Source organism: Arvicanthis niloticus, chromosome 2, assembly GCF_011762505.2.
Source record: "Arvicanthis niloticus isolate mArvNil1 chromosome 2, mArvNil1.pat.X, whole genome shotgun sequence".
Classification (NCBI taxonomy): domain Eukaryota; kingdom Metazoa; phylum Chordata; class Mammalia; order Rodentia; family Muridae; genus Arvicanthis; species Arvicanthis niloticus.
Genome location: NC_047659.1, coordinates 90,486 through 104,887, shown reverse-complemented (window position 1 = coordinate 104,887; position 14,402 = coordinate 90,486).

The following is a 14,402-nucleotide window of genomic DNA, read 5'->3' as shown; positions in this document are numbered from 1 at the left end:
TCTGTATTCTCCTCACTCTGGATGTCCTACAATACTCCTTTCACTCTGGATACCCTTCTGCCTTCTCCTCTCTCTGGATGCCCTTCTGTTCACTCCACTCACTGGATGCCCTTCTGTCCTATCCTCTCTCTGGATGCCCTTCTGTCTTTTCTTTTCTCTGGATGCCCTTCTGTTCTCTCCTCTCTTTTGATGCCCTTCTGTCCTCTCCTCTCTCTGGATACCCTTCTGTTCTCTCCTCTCTCTGGATGCCCTTCTGTTCTTTCCTCTCTCTGGATGCCATTCTGTGTATTCCTCTCTCCAGATGCCTTTCTCTCCTCTTCGCTCTCTGGATGCCCTTCAGTTGTCTCCTCTCTCTGGATTCCCTTTTGTCTTCTCCTCTCTCTGAATGCCCTTCTAGTCTCTTCTCTTTCTTGATGCCCTTCTTCCTCTCCTCTTTCTGGATGCCCTTATGTTCCCTTCTTTTTCTGAATGCCTTTCCCTAGTCTCCTCTCTCTGGATGCCCTTCTCTTCTCTCCTCTCTCTATGCTCTTTTATTTTCTCCTCTCTCTGGATGCCCTTCTGAACTCTACTCTCTCTAGTTGCACTTCTGTCTTCTCCTCTCTCTAAATTGCCTTCTGTTCTCTTTTCTCTGGATGCTCTTCTGTTCTCTCGTCTCACTGGATGCCCTTCTGTCCTCTCCTCTCTTTTGTTGCCCTTCTGTTCTCTCCTTTCTCTTGATGTCCTTCTGTCCTCTTCTTTTGCTGGATGTCCTTCAGTCTTCTGCTCACTCTGGATGTCCTTCTGTTCTATCCTCTTTCTTGATTCTCTTCTGATCTCTCATCACTCTGGATGCCCTTTTTTCTCTCTTCTCTGGGGATGCCCTCTGTCCTCTCCTCTCTCTGTATGCCCTTTGTCTTCTCCTTTTTCTAACTGCTCTTCTGTTCTCTCATCTCTCTTGATGCCCTTCTGTCCTCTCCTCTATCTGGATACCCTTCAGTCCTCTTCTGTCTCTGGATTTTCTTCTGTCTTCTCCTCTCTGTGAATGCCCTTCTAGTTTCTACTCTCTTTGGATGCCTGTCTTCCTCTCCTCTCTCTGGATGCCCTTCTGTCTTCTCCACTCTCTGGATGCCCTTCTTTTCTCTCCTCACTCTGGATGCTCTTCTGTGTTCTCTTCTCTCTGGATGCATTTCTGTTCTCTACTCTCTCTGGCTGCCCTTCTATCCTCTCCTCTCTCTGGTAGCCCTTCTGTCTTCTCCTCTCTCCAGATGCCTTTATGTACTCTTCTCCATCTGGATGCATTTATGTCCTCTCTTCTCTCTGGATTCCCTTCTGTCTTCTCCTCTCTGAGAATGTCCTTCTAGTCTCTCCTCTCTCTGGATGTCCTTCTTCCACTCATCTCTCTGGATGCCCATCTGTTCTCTCCTCTCTCTGGATACCTTCTGCGTTCTCCTCTCTCTGGATGCCCTTTTGTCCTCTCCATTCTCTGGCTGCCCTTCTGTCTTCTACTCTCTCTGGAATATCTTCTGTCTTCTCCTCTTTGCGAATGGCTTTCTGTCCTTATCCCTCTGCATGCCCTTCAATCTTCTCCTCTCTCTGAATGCCCTTCTGGTCTCTCTTCCCTCTTGATTTTCTTCTGTTCTCTTGTCTCTCCGGATGGTCTTCTGTCTTCTCCTCTCTCTGAATGCCCTTTTGTTCTCTCCTCTCTCTGGATTCCCTTCTGTCTTCTCCTTTCTCTGAATGCCCTTCTAGACTCTCCTCTCTCTGGATGCCCTTCTGTTCTCTCCTCTCTCTGGATGCCGTTCTGTTCTCTCCTCTCGCTGAATGCCCTTCTCTGCTCTCCTCTTTCTGGATGCCCTTCTCTTCTCTCCTCTCTCTAGATGCCTTACTGTCCTCTATTCTCTCTGGATGCCCTTCTGTATTCTCCTGTCTCTGGATGCCCTTCTATCCTCTCCTTTCTCTGGATAGCTTTCTGTACTCTCTAACTGGATGCCCTTCTGTCTTCTCCTCTCTCCCGATGCCCTTCATTTCTCTAATGTCTCCCGAAGCCCTTCTGTATTCTCCTCTCTCTGTATGCCCTACAATTCTCTCTTCACTCTGGATACCTTTCTGTCTTCTCTTCTCTCTGGATGCCCTTCTGTTCACTCCTCTTACTGGATGCCTTTCTGTTTGCTCCTCTCTCCCGATGCCCTTCTGTCTTCTCCTCTCTCTGGATGCCCTACAATTCTCTCTTCACTCTGGATACCCTTCTGTCTTCTCCTCTCTCTGGATGCCCTTCTGTTCACTCGTCTCACTAGATGCCCTTCTGTCCTATCCTGTCTCTGGGTGCCCTTCTGTCTTCTCCTTTCTCTGGATGCCCTTCTGTTCGCTCCTCTCTCTTGATGCCCTTCTGTCCTCTCCTCCCTCTGGATGCCCTTCTGTTCTCTCATCTCTCTTGATGCCCTGCTTTCCTCTCCTCTATCTGGATTCCCTTTTTGTATTCTACTCTCTTTGGATGCGATTCTCTTCTCTCCTCTCTCTAGATGCCCTTCTGTCCTCTATACTCTCTGGATGCCCTTCTGTTCTCTCCTCTCTCTGGATGCCTTGTTGTATTCTCCTCTTTCCCTATGTCCAGCTGTTTTCTTGTCTCTTCAGATGCCCTTCTGACTTCTCCTGTCTCTGGATGCCTGACAATTTTCTACTCAATCTTTATACCCTTCTGTATTCTCCTCTCTCTAGATGCCCTTCTGTTCTCTCCTCTCTCTGGATGCCTTTCTGTCTTCTCTTACCTACCATATGCCCTTCAGTCCTCTTCTGTCTCTGGATGTCCTTCAGTCTTCTGCACACTCTGGATGGGCGTCTGATCTCTCCTCTTTCTAGATTCTCTTCTGTTCTCTCATCTCCCTTGATGCCCTTCTGTTATCTTCTCTTTCCAGATGTCCTTCTGACCCCTCCTCTCTCTGGATGCCCTACTGTATTCTCCTCTTTCTGGATGCCCTTGTGTTCGCTGCTCTCTCTAGATGCCCTTCTGTCCACTCCACTCTCTGGATGCCCTTTAGTTCTCTTCTCTATCTGGATGCACTTTTGTCCTCTCCTCTCTCCAGATGCCATTCTGTTCTCTCCTCTCTCTGGATGATTTTCTGTCTTCTCTCTCTGGAAGCCCTTCAATTCTTTTCTCACTCTGGATATCCTTCTGTCTTTTTCTGTCTCTGGATGACATTCTGTTCTCTCCTCTCATTGGATGCATTTCTGTTCCCTTCTCTCTCTGGATGTCATCAGTCTTCTGCTCTCTCTGGACGCTTTTCTGTTCCCTCCTCTTTCTGAATTCTCTTCTGTTCTCTCCTCTTTCTCGATTCCCTTCTGTCTTCTCCTTTCTCTGGATGCCCTTCTGTTCTCTCCTTTTTCTGGATGCCCTCCTGTTCTCTCCTCTCTCCAGATGCCCTTCTATCTTCTCCTCTTGCTTGATGTCCTTCTATTCTCTCCTCTCTTGGATGCCCTTCTGTCCCCTCCACTTTCTGTGTTCTCTTCTGTTCTCTTCTCCCTGGATGCCCTTCTCTTCTTTACTCTCTCCAGATTCACTGCTGTCTTCTCCTCTCTTCTTTGTGGATTCCCTTCTGTCTTCTCCTCTTTTGGATGCCTTTCTGTTCTCTCCTCACTCTGTATGACATTCTGTCCTCTTCTCTCTCTGGATGCCCTTCTGTATTCTCCACACTCTGAATGCCTTTCTGTTCTCTCCCCTCTCTGCATTCCCTTTTTGTTTTCTCCTCTCTCTAGACGCCCTTCTGTCCTCTATTCCCTCTGGATGCCTTCTGTAATCTCATCTCTCCAGATGCCCTTCAGTCCCCTCCTCTCTCTCGATTCCCTTCAGTCCTCTCCTCTCTCTGGATGCTCTTCTGTCTTCTCCTTTCTCCTGATGCCCTCTTTTCTCTCCTCTCTACCGATGCCCTTTTGTCTTCTCCTTTTTCTGGATGCCCTTGTGGTCTCTGCTCTTTCTAGATGCCCTTTTGTCCTCTCTTCTCTGGATTTCCTTCTGTTCACTTCTCTCCCTGGATTCGCTTCTGTCCTCTCCCTCCTTCGGATGCCCTTCTGTCCGCTTCTCTCCCTGTATGCCCTTCTGTCTTCTCCTCTCTCTGGATGTCCTTCTGTTCTCTCCTCTTTTTGGATTCCCTTCTGTCTTCTCCTGTCTCTGGATGCCCTTCTGCTCTCTTCTCTCTCTCATTACCCCTCTGTCTTCTCTCTCTGGATTCACTTCTGTTCTCTCCTCTCTCTCGATGCCTTTCTGTTCAATCCTCTCTTTGGATGCCTTTCTGTTCTCTCTTCCCTCTGAATGCCCGTCTGTTCTCTTTTCTCTCCGGATGCCTTTCTGTCATATCCTCTCTCTATAAATGCCCTTCTGTCTGCTCTGCTCCCTGGATGCTCTTCTTTCCTCACCTTTCTCTGGATGCCCTTCTGTCTTCTCCTCTCTCTGGATGCCCTTCTGTCCTCTCCTCTGTCTGGATTACCTTCTGTTCTCTGCTCTCTCTAGATGCCCTTCTTTCCTCTCCTCACTATAGATGCCCTTCTGTTCTCTTCTCTCCCTGGATGCTCTTCTGTCTTCTTCTCTCTCTGGATGCCTGTATGTCCTCTTCTTTATCTGGATGCCTTCTCCTCTCCTCTTTCCAGATGCCCTTTTGTTCTCTCCTCTTTCTGGAAGCCCTTCTGTTGCCTCCTCTCTCTGGATGCCCTTTTGTTCTCTTCTATTTCTGGATGCCATTCTGTCCTCTCCTTTTCTAATTGCCCTTCTGTATTCTCCTCTCTCTCTGAATGCCCTTCTGTTCTCTCCTCTCTTTGGATTCCCTTCTATCTTCTTCTCTCTCTGGATGCCCTTTTGTGCTCTCATCTTACTGTATGCCCTTCTCTTCTCTCCTCACCCTAGATGCCCTTCTCTCTTCTCCTCTCTCTGCATGCCATTTTGTGCTCTCCTCTTTCTGTATGCTCTTCTGTCTTCTCCTCTCTCTGGATTCCCTTCTGCTCTCTCCTATCTCTGGATGGCCTTCTGTTCTCTCCTCTCTCTGGATGCCCTTCTGTCTTCTCCTCTCTCTGGATGCCCTTCTGTTCTCTCCTCATTCTGGATGCCCTTCTGTTCTCACGTCTTTCCGGATGCCCTACAATTCTCTCCTCACTCTGGATTCCCTTCTATCTTCTCCTCTCTCTGGATGGCTTTCTTTTCTCTTTTCTTTCTGCATGCCCTTCTGTCCTCTTCTTTCTCTGGATGCCCTTCTGTTCTCTCCTCTCTTTGGATTCCCTTCTGTCATCTCGTCTCTTTGGATGCCCTTCTGCACTCTGCTCTCTCTGAATGCCCTCTGTCATCTTTCTCTGGATTCACTTTTGTTCTCTCCTCTCTCTGGATGCCCTTCTGTTCAATCCTCTCTTCGGATGCCCTTCTGTTCTCTCTACCCTCTGAATGCTCGTCTGTTCTCTTCTCTCTCTGGATGCCTTTCGGCCCTCTCCTTTTTCTCTGGATGCTCTGCTGTCTTATCCTCTCTCTGGATGCCCTTCTGTCGTCTCCTCTCTCAAGATGATCTTCTGTTCTCTGCTCTCTCTAGATGCCCTTCTGTTCTCTCCTCACTATGGATGCCCTTCTGTTGTATTATCTCCCTGGATGCCCTTCTGGCTTTTTCTCACTCTGGATGCCAGTATGTCCTCTTCTTTATCTGGATGCCTTCTCCTCTCCTCTTTCCAGATGCCCTTCTGTCCTCTCCTCTCTCTCGAAGTCCTTCTGTCTTCTCCTCTCTCTGGATGCCCTTCAATTGTCTCCTCACTCTGGATACCCTTCTATCTTCTCCTCTCTCTGGATGCCCTTCTGTCTTCTTCTCTCTCTGGATGTCCTTCAGTCTTCTGCTTTCTCTGGATGCCCTTCTGATCTCCCCTCTTTCCAGATTCTCTTCTGTCCTTTCATCTCTGGATGCTCTTCTTTTTTATCCTCTCTCTGATTACACTTCTGTTCTCTCCTCTCTCTGCATGCCTTTGTGTCCTCTTCTTTCTCTGCATGCCCTTCTTTTCTCTCCTCTTTCTGGATGCCCATCTGTTCTCTTCTCTTTCCGGATTCCATTCTCTCCTCTCATTTTCTGAATGCCATTCTGTATTCTCCTCTGTCTCTGAATGCCCTTCTTTCTCTCCTCTCTCTGTATTCCCTTATATCTTCTCCTCTCTCTGGATGCCCTTCTGTGCTCGCCTCTTTCTGGATGCCCTATTATTCTCTCTTCTCCCTGGATGCCCTTCTATTTTCTCCTCTCTCTGGATGCCCTTCTGTTCTCTCCTCTTTCCGGATGCCCTTCTGTCTTCTCCTCTCTCTGGCTGCCCTAATGTCCTCTCCTGTCTCTAGATGCACTTCTGTCTTCTCCTCTGTCCCTATGCCCTTCTGGTCTCTCCTTTCTCTGGATTTCCTTCTTTCTTCTCCTCCTTCTGGATGCCCTTCTATTCTCTCCTCTGTCTCGATGACCTTCTGTTTTCTCCTCTCTCTGGATGCCCTTCTGATCTCTCCTCTCTCTGGATGCCCTGCTTTTCTCTCCTCATTCCGGATGCTCTTCTGTCTTCTCCTCTTTTTGGATGCCCTTCTGCTCTCTCCTCTCTCTGGATTCTGTTCTGTTCTCCCCTCTCCCTGGATGCCCTTCTGTTCTCTTTTCTTTTGGGATGTCCTTCGGTCCACTGCTCTCTGGATGCCCTTCTGTCTTCTCCTCTCTCTGAATGCCCTTCTGTTGTCTTCTCTAATGGGATTCACTTCTGTCTTCTCCTCCTTCTGGATGCACTTCTGTCTTCTCCTCCTTCTGGATTCACTTCTGTCTTCTCCTCTCTTCAGATGCCCTTCTGTTCTCTCCCCTCTCTGGATTCCCATCTGTTCTCTCCACTCTCTGGATGCCCTTCTGTTCTCTTCTCTTTCCAGATGCTCTTCTGTCCTCTCCTCTCTGGATGCCCTTCTGTCTCCTCTGCTCTCCAAATGCCCTTCTGTTCTCTCCTTTCTCTGGATTCTCTTCTGTCTTCTCCTTCTTCTGGATGCCTTTCTGTTCTCTCCTCTTTCTGGATGCCCTTCTGTTCTCTCCTCTCTCTGGATTCCCTTCTGTCTTCGCCTCCTTCTGGATGCCCTTCTGTTCTCTCCTCTCTCTGGATGCCCTTCTGTTATCTCCTCTCTCTGGATGCCCTTCTGCTCTCTCCTCTCTCTGGATGCCCTTATTTTCTTTCCTCATTCTGGATGCCCTTCTGTCTTCTCTTTTTTGATGCCCTTCTGCTCTCTCCTCTTTCTGGATTCCATTTTTTTCTCTCCTCTCCCTGATTCCGTTCTGTTCTCTTCTATTTTGGGATGCCCTTCTGTCCTCTCCTCTCTGGATGCCCTTCTGTCTTCTCCTCTCTCTGGATGCCCTTCTGTTCTCTCCACTCTCCGTATTGGCTTTTTAATATCTCCTCTCTCTGGATGCCCTTCTGTCATCTCCTATCTCTGGATGCCGTTCTGTCTTCTCGTCTCTCCCGATGCCCTTCTCTTCTCTCCTCTCTTCCGATGCCCTTCTGTCTTTTCCTCTCTCTGGATGCCCTACAATTCTCTCCTCACTCTGGATTCCCTTCTGTCTTCTTTTCTCTCTGACTGCCCTTCTGTTCTCACCTCTTTCTGGATGCCCTTCTGTTTTCTCCTCTCTCTGTATGGACTTCTGTACTCTTTTCTGTGGATGCGCTACTTTTCTCTCCTCTCTCTGGATGCCCTCTGCCTTCTCTTTTCTCTGGAGGCCATTCTGTCCTCTCCTATCTCTTGATGCCCTTCTGTCTTCTCCTATCTCCCGATGTCCTTCTGTCTTCTCCCCTCTCTGGATGCCCTACCATTCTCTCCTCACTCTAGATTCCCTTCTGTTTTCTCGTCTCTCTGAATGCCCTTCTGTTCTCTCCTCTCATTGGATGTCCTTCTGTCCTCTCCTCATTCTGGATGCCCTTCTGTCTTTTCCTCTCTCAGGATGCCCTTCTGTCCCCTTCTCTCTCTCTGGATGTCCTTCTGTTTTCTCATTTTCTGGAATCTCTTCTGTTCTCTCATTTCCCTAGATGCCCTTATGTTCTCTCTTCTCTCGGGATGTCCTTGTGTCCTCTCCTCTCTCTGGATGCCCTTCGGTCCTCTCCTCTCTCTGGATGCCCTTCTGTTCTCTCCTCTCTCAGGATTACCTTCTGTTCTCTCCTCTCTCTGGATTCCCTTTTTGTCTTCTCTCGCTGGATGCCCTTCTCTTCTCTTCTCTCACTAGATGCCATTCTCTTCTCTTCGATTCTCTCCCTAGATGCCCATCTGTCCTCTATTCTCTCTGGCTGCCTCTCTGTTCTCTCCTCTCTTTGGATGCCCTTTTGCCTTTACCTCTCTCCCTACGTCCTTCTATTCCCTAGTCTCTCTCAAAGCCCTTCTGTCTTCTCCTCTTTCTGGATGCCCGAAAATTTTCTCCTCACTCTGGATATCCTTCTGTATTCTCTTCTCTCTAGTTGCCCTTCTGTTCTCTCCTGTCACTGGATGCCATTCTGTCCTCTCCTCTCTCTGGATGCCCTTCTGTCTTCTCCTTTCCCTGGGTGGGCTTCTATTCTCTCCTCTTTCTGGATTCTCTAATGTTCTCTCAAGTCTCTAGATGTGCCTCTGTTCTCACTTCTCTCTGGATGTCCTTATGTCCTTTCCTATCTTTGGATGCCCTTCTGTTCTCTCCTGTCCCAGATGCCCTTCTGTATTCTTCTCTCTCTGGATTCCCTTCTGTCTTCTCCTCTCTTTGGATGCTCTTCTGTTCACTCCTTTTTCTGGATGCCCTTCTGTTCTCTCATCCCTCCAGATGCCCTTCTGTCTTCTCCTCTCTCTGGATGCCCTTCTGTTCTCTCGTCTCTCTGGATTCCCTTTTTATCTTCTCCTCTCTCTGGATGCCCTTCTGTAATCTCCTCTCTCTTGATGCCCTTCTGTCTTCTTGTCTCTTCCGATGCCCTTCTGTCTTTTCCTCTCAGTGAATGCACTTCTGCTCTCTCCTCTCTCTGAATGCCCTTCTGTTCTCTCCTCTCTCTGGATACCCTTCTGTATTCTCCTCTCTCTGGATTCCCTTCTGTCTTCTCTGCTCTTTGGATGCCCTTCTGTTCTCTCCTTCTTCTGGATGCCCTTCTGTTCTCTCCTTTTTCTGGAATCTCTTCTGTTCTCTCTTTTCCCTAGATGCCCTTCTGTTCTCTCTTCTCTCGGGATACCCTTCTTCACTCTCCTCTCTCTGGATGCCCTTCTGTCCTCTCGTCTCTCTAGATGACCTTCTGTTCTCTCCTCGCTCTGGATTGCCTTCTGTCCTCTCATCTCTCTCGATGTGCTTCTGTCTTTTCCTCTCTCCGGATGCCCTTCTGTCCTCTTCTCTCTCAGGATGTCCTTCAGTCTTCTGCTCTCTCTGGATGCCCTTCTGTTCTCTCCTTTTTCTAGAATCTCTTCTGTTCTCTCATTTCTTTAGATGCCCTTCTGTTCTCTCCTCTCTCAGGATGCCCTTTTTCACTCTCCTCTCTAGCCCCTAGCGCCCTGCCAGGTAGCTTCTTTCCCTACTCCCCCTTCATATTCGACAGGCTACAGCTATTTGGCTTAGCCTGCTTGCCTGAATCAACAGGGCGGAACCCTGCTTGCTACCCAGCCCAGTGTTCCTTAGCCAGCTTATGCTTCCCCTCACCCTCAGTCATTTGCAGCTGACTAAAGCTACTTAGCTCTGCCAGCTTGCCTGAAGCAGTGGATCTAAAATCCTGCCTGCACCCCTTGCCTCACTGCTGCCTGCCAGTTTCTCTCAAAGCTGCCTGACTCCAATCCAACTTCCATGTGTCTTTCCCATAGACACCGACTCTCACTCTTTCTGACTCTTAGCCCTCCCCAATGCTTCTTGCTTGCCTTAGACTTTTCTTCAAAGTTGGCCTTTCCTCTTCTCTACAATTAAAATTTACCAGCTAAGAAAAAGAAAAGCGGGAATGCAGAACCTCTCTGCCAGAGCACCCAGACGCCACATGGCAGAGCTAGGCCCCTCCCCCCACTGCTTCTAAACCCACCATTACTGCTTCTCCCCAACAGGAGGACCTGCGACAAACGTTCCTGTTTTTCAACTAAAACTTTTAAATGTTTCCTTTTCTTCCTAACAGGAACACCTAGAACAAAAATGCTTGTGTTTTTCAACCAAAATTTTTGTTATTTTTTAATTTTAATGCTGCCTTTTTTCTCTAATATTTGTGATATATGTCCAACATTATTTTTTCAACCTTTACAATTTCTTCAAGGTTTAAAAGCCATCTAATTTCCTTCCACAGTTTAAGTCAACGTGCTGATCACCATTTCTTTAGTCTTAATTAACAACTAATTTCTTTTACAGGCAAACTGTTGCTTCCAATCCCAGATACAAAATTAACATTGTTTTTCTCCCTCAGCCATCCAAAAACAGACTCAAAGATACCTTCCAAGACTCAACTTTCCTCAAACACCTTTGCTTTTGCAGGATCTTAACGACAGGCCATAAGGTGCTTGTTGCTAAGCAATTTAATGCTCCATATCCAGCCTACAGACATCTCCCTGCCGGAGATGCTGCTTCCCTGCTGTGATTATCCTACAGGTATACCCACAGATCCAACAGAGTCCATGCCATCTTCTGGAACCAGCCTGAGATGCCAATCTGCTTTCTCCCAGCCACCTCATCTGACTGCAGAATCCAGAGACACGCTGAGATGCAGAGATGGCGCCACTTCCTGGAACCTGCCAAGCTGCCTTCTTCCAGCCATCTCATCTGACTGAAGACCCCAGAACATGGTGAGATCCAGAGAACCACACCAGGCTCCAGAGATGCATGCCAGAACCCAGAGATGCTCACTACAGAAGACAGATCCAGACCTTCCAGCTACAAATGAACTCTTTTGTCAAAGTCACATAGCTAAAGTTACATGTTAGTGAGGAAAACATAATGTCTATTTAGATTAATCAGATGTCATTACCCTCAAACTGTACAACCTGTATTTAATTGTTTCAATGATTCCCTGCCTTCCAAACCCTACCCTCAATTCCCATTACCCTTGACTTAGTTATGCTACACCCTCTGGCCTGCATAGTGTTTTCTTTTGACCACCTCACCCAAAATTTTTACTAAAAAGACTGAGATGTTGGGCCATGAAGAGATGGTTTAGACATAGCCTGGTTGAACAAGCTTTGAACCCCAGAGACCCTTTGAGGGACAGTAAGATTTTCAGCTCTGTTCCTAGGCCCCCTTGATACAACACTGGGTTTGAGATAGCCGGGGAACAAACAGGAAATTGCCTGTCAGGGACAACAATTATCTCCCCATGCTCCCAGATTCCAGACTACACCACAGGGTCCTCATCTCTCATTAACCTACACTTTGCAGACTACAGATGATACAGAACTGCCCCTCTTTTTATGAAAGAAAAGAAGGTGGGATGTTGGGCCTTGGATGAGGTAACTTCATTTAACCTGCCACCTTTAGTCATGTAGGACACAGGTAGAGGGCTTGATTAACAAGTCTCCACCTTCAGAGATTTAAATATTAATGAATTATCAAAAGGCCAGGGGCATAGCTAATTAAGTTATTCCCTACCCTTTCTCCTTTCCCTATAAGATTGGTCTCCCCTGGCTTTTGGGGGGTGGGAGAAGCGTGTACCACTTACATCCATTAACCATGTAATGAACAATAAAGCTTTGGAAACCCGGACTCTACATGTCGCCTGATCTGCCACCGCCAGGATCCCAGCCTTTGGAAAGTTGAGCCGCTCACCAACAGCCCATGGAGGCTGTATCAATGTGTGATCCTCCGCTGGCGGTGTGGGAAGTCTGCCCAGGATCCTGATGCTCGACCACGCTGGGACCCTGCCGCCCCACTCCCTCCCCCCGCCCGCGAGATTTCTTCCCCACAGATGCCTTTCTGTTCTCTCCTCTCTCTGGATGCCCTTCTGTCTTCTCCTCTCTCTGGATGCCCTTCTGCTCTCTCCTCTCTTTGGATGCCCTTCCATTATCTCCTCTCTCTGGATTCCCTTCTGTCTTCTCCTCTCTCTGGATGCCATTCTAACTTCTCCTCTCACTGGATGCCCTTTTTTCTTCTCCTCTCTCCAAATGCCCTTCGGTTCTCTTCTCTCTGTGGATTCGCTCTGTCTTCTCCTTCTCTGGATGCCCTTCTGTTCTCTCCTCTCTCTAGATGCCCTTCTGTACTCTCCTCTCTTCTGATGTCCTTCTGACTACTCCTCTCTCCAGATGCCCTTCTGCTCTCTCCTCTCTCTGGATGCCCTTCTTCCCTCTCCTCTCTCTGGATGCCCTTTTGTCTTCTCCTCTCCCTGGATGCTCTTCTGTTCTCTCATCTCTCTGGATTCCCTATTTTTCTTCTCCTCTCTCTGGATGCCCTTCTGTCATCTCCTCTTTCTGGATGACCTTCTGTCTTCTCCTCTCTCTGGATGCCATTCTAACCTTTCCTCTCACTGGATGCCCTTTTTTCTTCTCTTCTCTCCAAATGCCCTTCTGTTCTCTACTCTCTCTGGTTTGCTTCTGTCTTCTCCTTCCCTGGATGCCCTTCTGTTCTCTCCTCTTTCTTGATGACTTTCTGTTCTCCCCTCTATCTAGATGCCATTCTGTCTTCTCCTCTCTCTAGATGTCCTTCTGTGTTCTCCTCCCTCCGGATGCCTTTAGTCCCTTTCTCTCTCTGGATGTCCTTCACTCTTCTGCTCTCTCTAGATGGGCTTCTCTTCTCTCCTCTTTCTGGGTTCTCCCCTGTTCTCTCATCTCTCTTTTTGCGCTTCTCGACTCTCTTCTTTCGGGATGTCCTTCTGTCCTCTCCTCTTACTGGATGCCCTTCTGTCCTCTATTTTCTCTGGATGCCTCTCGGTTCTCTTGTCTCTCTGGATGTCTTTCTGTGCTCTCCTCTCTCTGGATGCCCTTCTGTCGTCTCCTCTCTCTGTATGCAATACTGTCCTCTCCTCTCTCTGGATGCCCTTCTGTCTTCTTCTCTCTCTGGATGACCGTTCTTCTCTCATCTCTCGGGATGCCCTTTTCACTCTCCTCTCTCTGGATGCCCTGCTGTCTTCTCTTCCCTCTGGATGCCTTCTGTTCTCTCCTCTATCCGGATGCCCTCCTGTATTTTCCTCTCTCTGGATGCCCTTCTGCTCTATCCTCTCTCTGGGTGCCCATTTGTATTCTGCTTTCTCCGAATGCCCTATTGTCTTCTCCTCTCTCTGGATGCCCTTCTGTTCTTTCCTCTCTCTGGATGCCCTTCTGTTCTCTCCTATCTCTGGATTCCCTTCTGTCTTCTCTTCTCTCTTAATGCCATCCTGTCTTCTCTCTCTGGATGGCCTTCTTTCCCCTCCTCTCTCTGGATTCCCATCTGTCTTCTCCTCTCTCTGGATGCTCTTCTGTTCTCTCATCTCTCTGGATTCCCTTGTTTTCTTCTCCTCTCTCTGGATGCCCTTCTGTGATCTCCTCTCTCTGGATGACCTTCTGTCTTCTCCTCTCTCCCTATGCCCTTCTCTTTTCTCCACTCTCCGAATGCCCTTCTGTTCTCTGCTCGCTCTGGATAAGCTTCTGTCTTCTTCTTCCCTGGATGCCCATCCTTTCTCTCATCTATCTAGTTGCCCTTCTGTCTTCTCCACTCTCTAGATAGCCTTCTGTGTTCTCATCTCTCCAGATGCCTTTAGTCCTCTTCTCTCTCTGGATGTTCTTCACTCTTCTGCTCTCTCTGGATGGGCTTCTGTTCCCTCCGCTTTCTGGTTTCTCTCCTGTTCTCTCCTCTCTCTGGATGCCCTTCTGTCTTCTACTTTCTCTGGTTGCCCTTCTGTTCTCTCCTCTCTCTGGGTGCCCTTTTGTTCTCCCCTCTCTCTCTGAATACCCTTCTGTTCTACCCTCTCTCTCTGGATGCCCATCTGTTCTCTCCTCTCTCTGGATGCCCTTGTGTACTCTTCTCTCTCTGGATGTCCTTCTGTTCTCTCCTGTCTCTGTATTCCCTTCTGTATTCTCCTCTCTCTGGATGACCTTCTGTTCTCTTCTCTCCCTGGATGCCCTTTTGTCCTATCCTCTCTCAGGATGCCAGTCTGTCCCCTTCTCCATCTAGACTCCTTCTCTCTTCTCCTCTTTCTGGATGCCCTTCTGTTCTCTCCTCTCTCTGGAAGCCCTTCTGTCTTCTCAGCTCTCTGGATGCCCTTCTGATCTCTTCTCTCTCTGGATGCCCTTCTGTTCTCTCCTCTATCTAGATGCCCTTCTGTCTTCTCCTCTCTCTTTATGGCCTTCTTTACTCTTTTCTGTGGATGCCCTTCTGCCCTCTCCTCTCTCTGGATGCCCTTCTTTTCTCTCTTCTCTCTGGTGGCCATTCTGTCCTCTCCTCTCTCTGGATGCCCTTCTGTCTTCTTGTATCTCTTGATGCCCTTCTGTCTTCTCCTATTTCTGGATACACTTCTGTTCTCTGCTCTCTCTACATGCC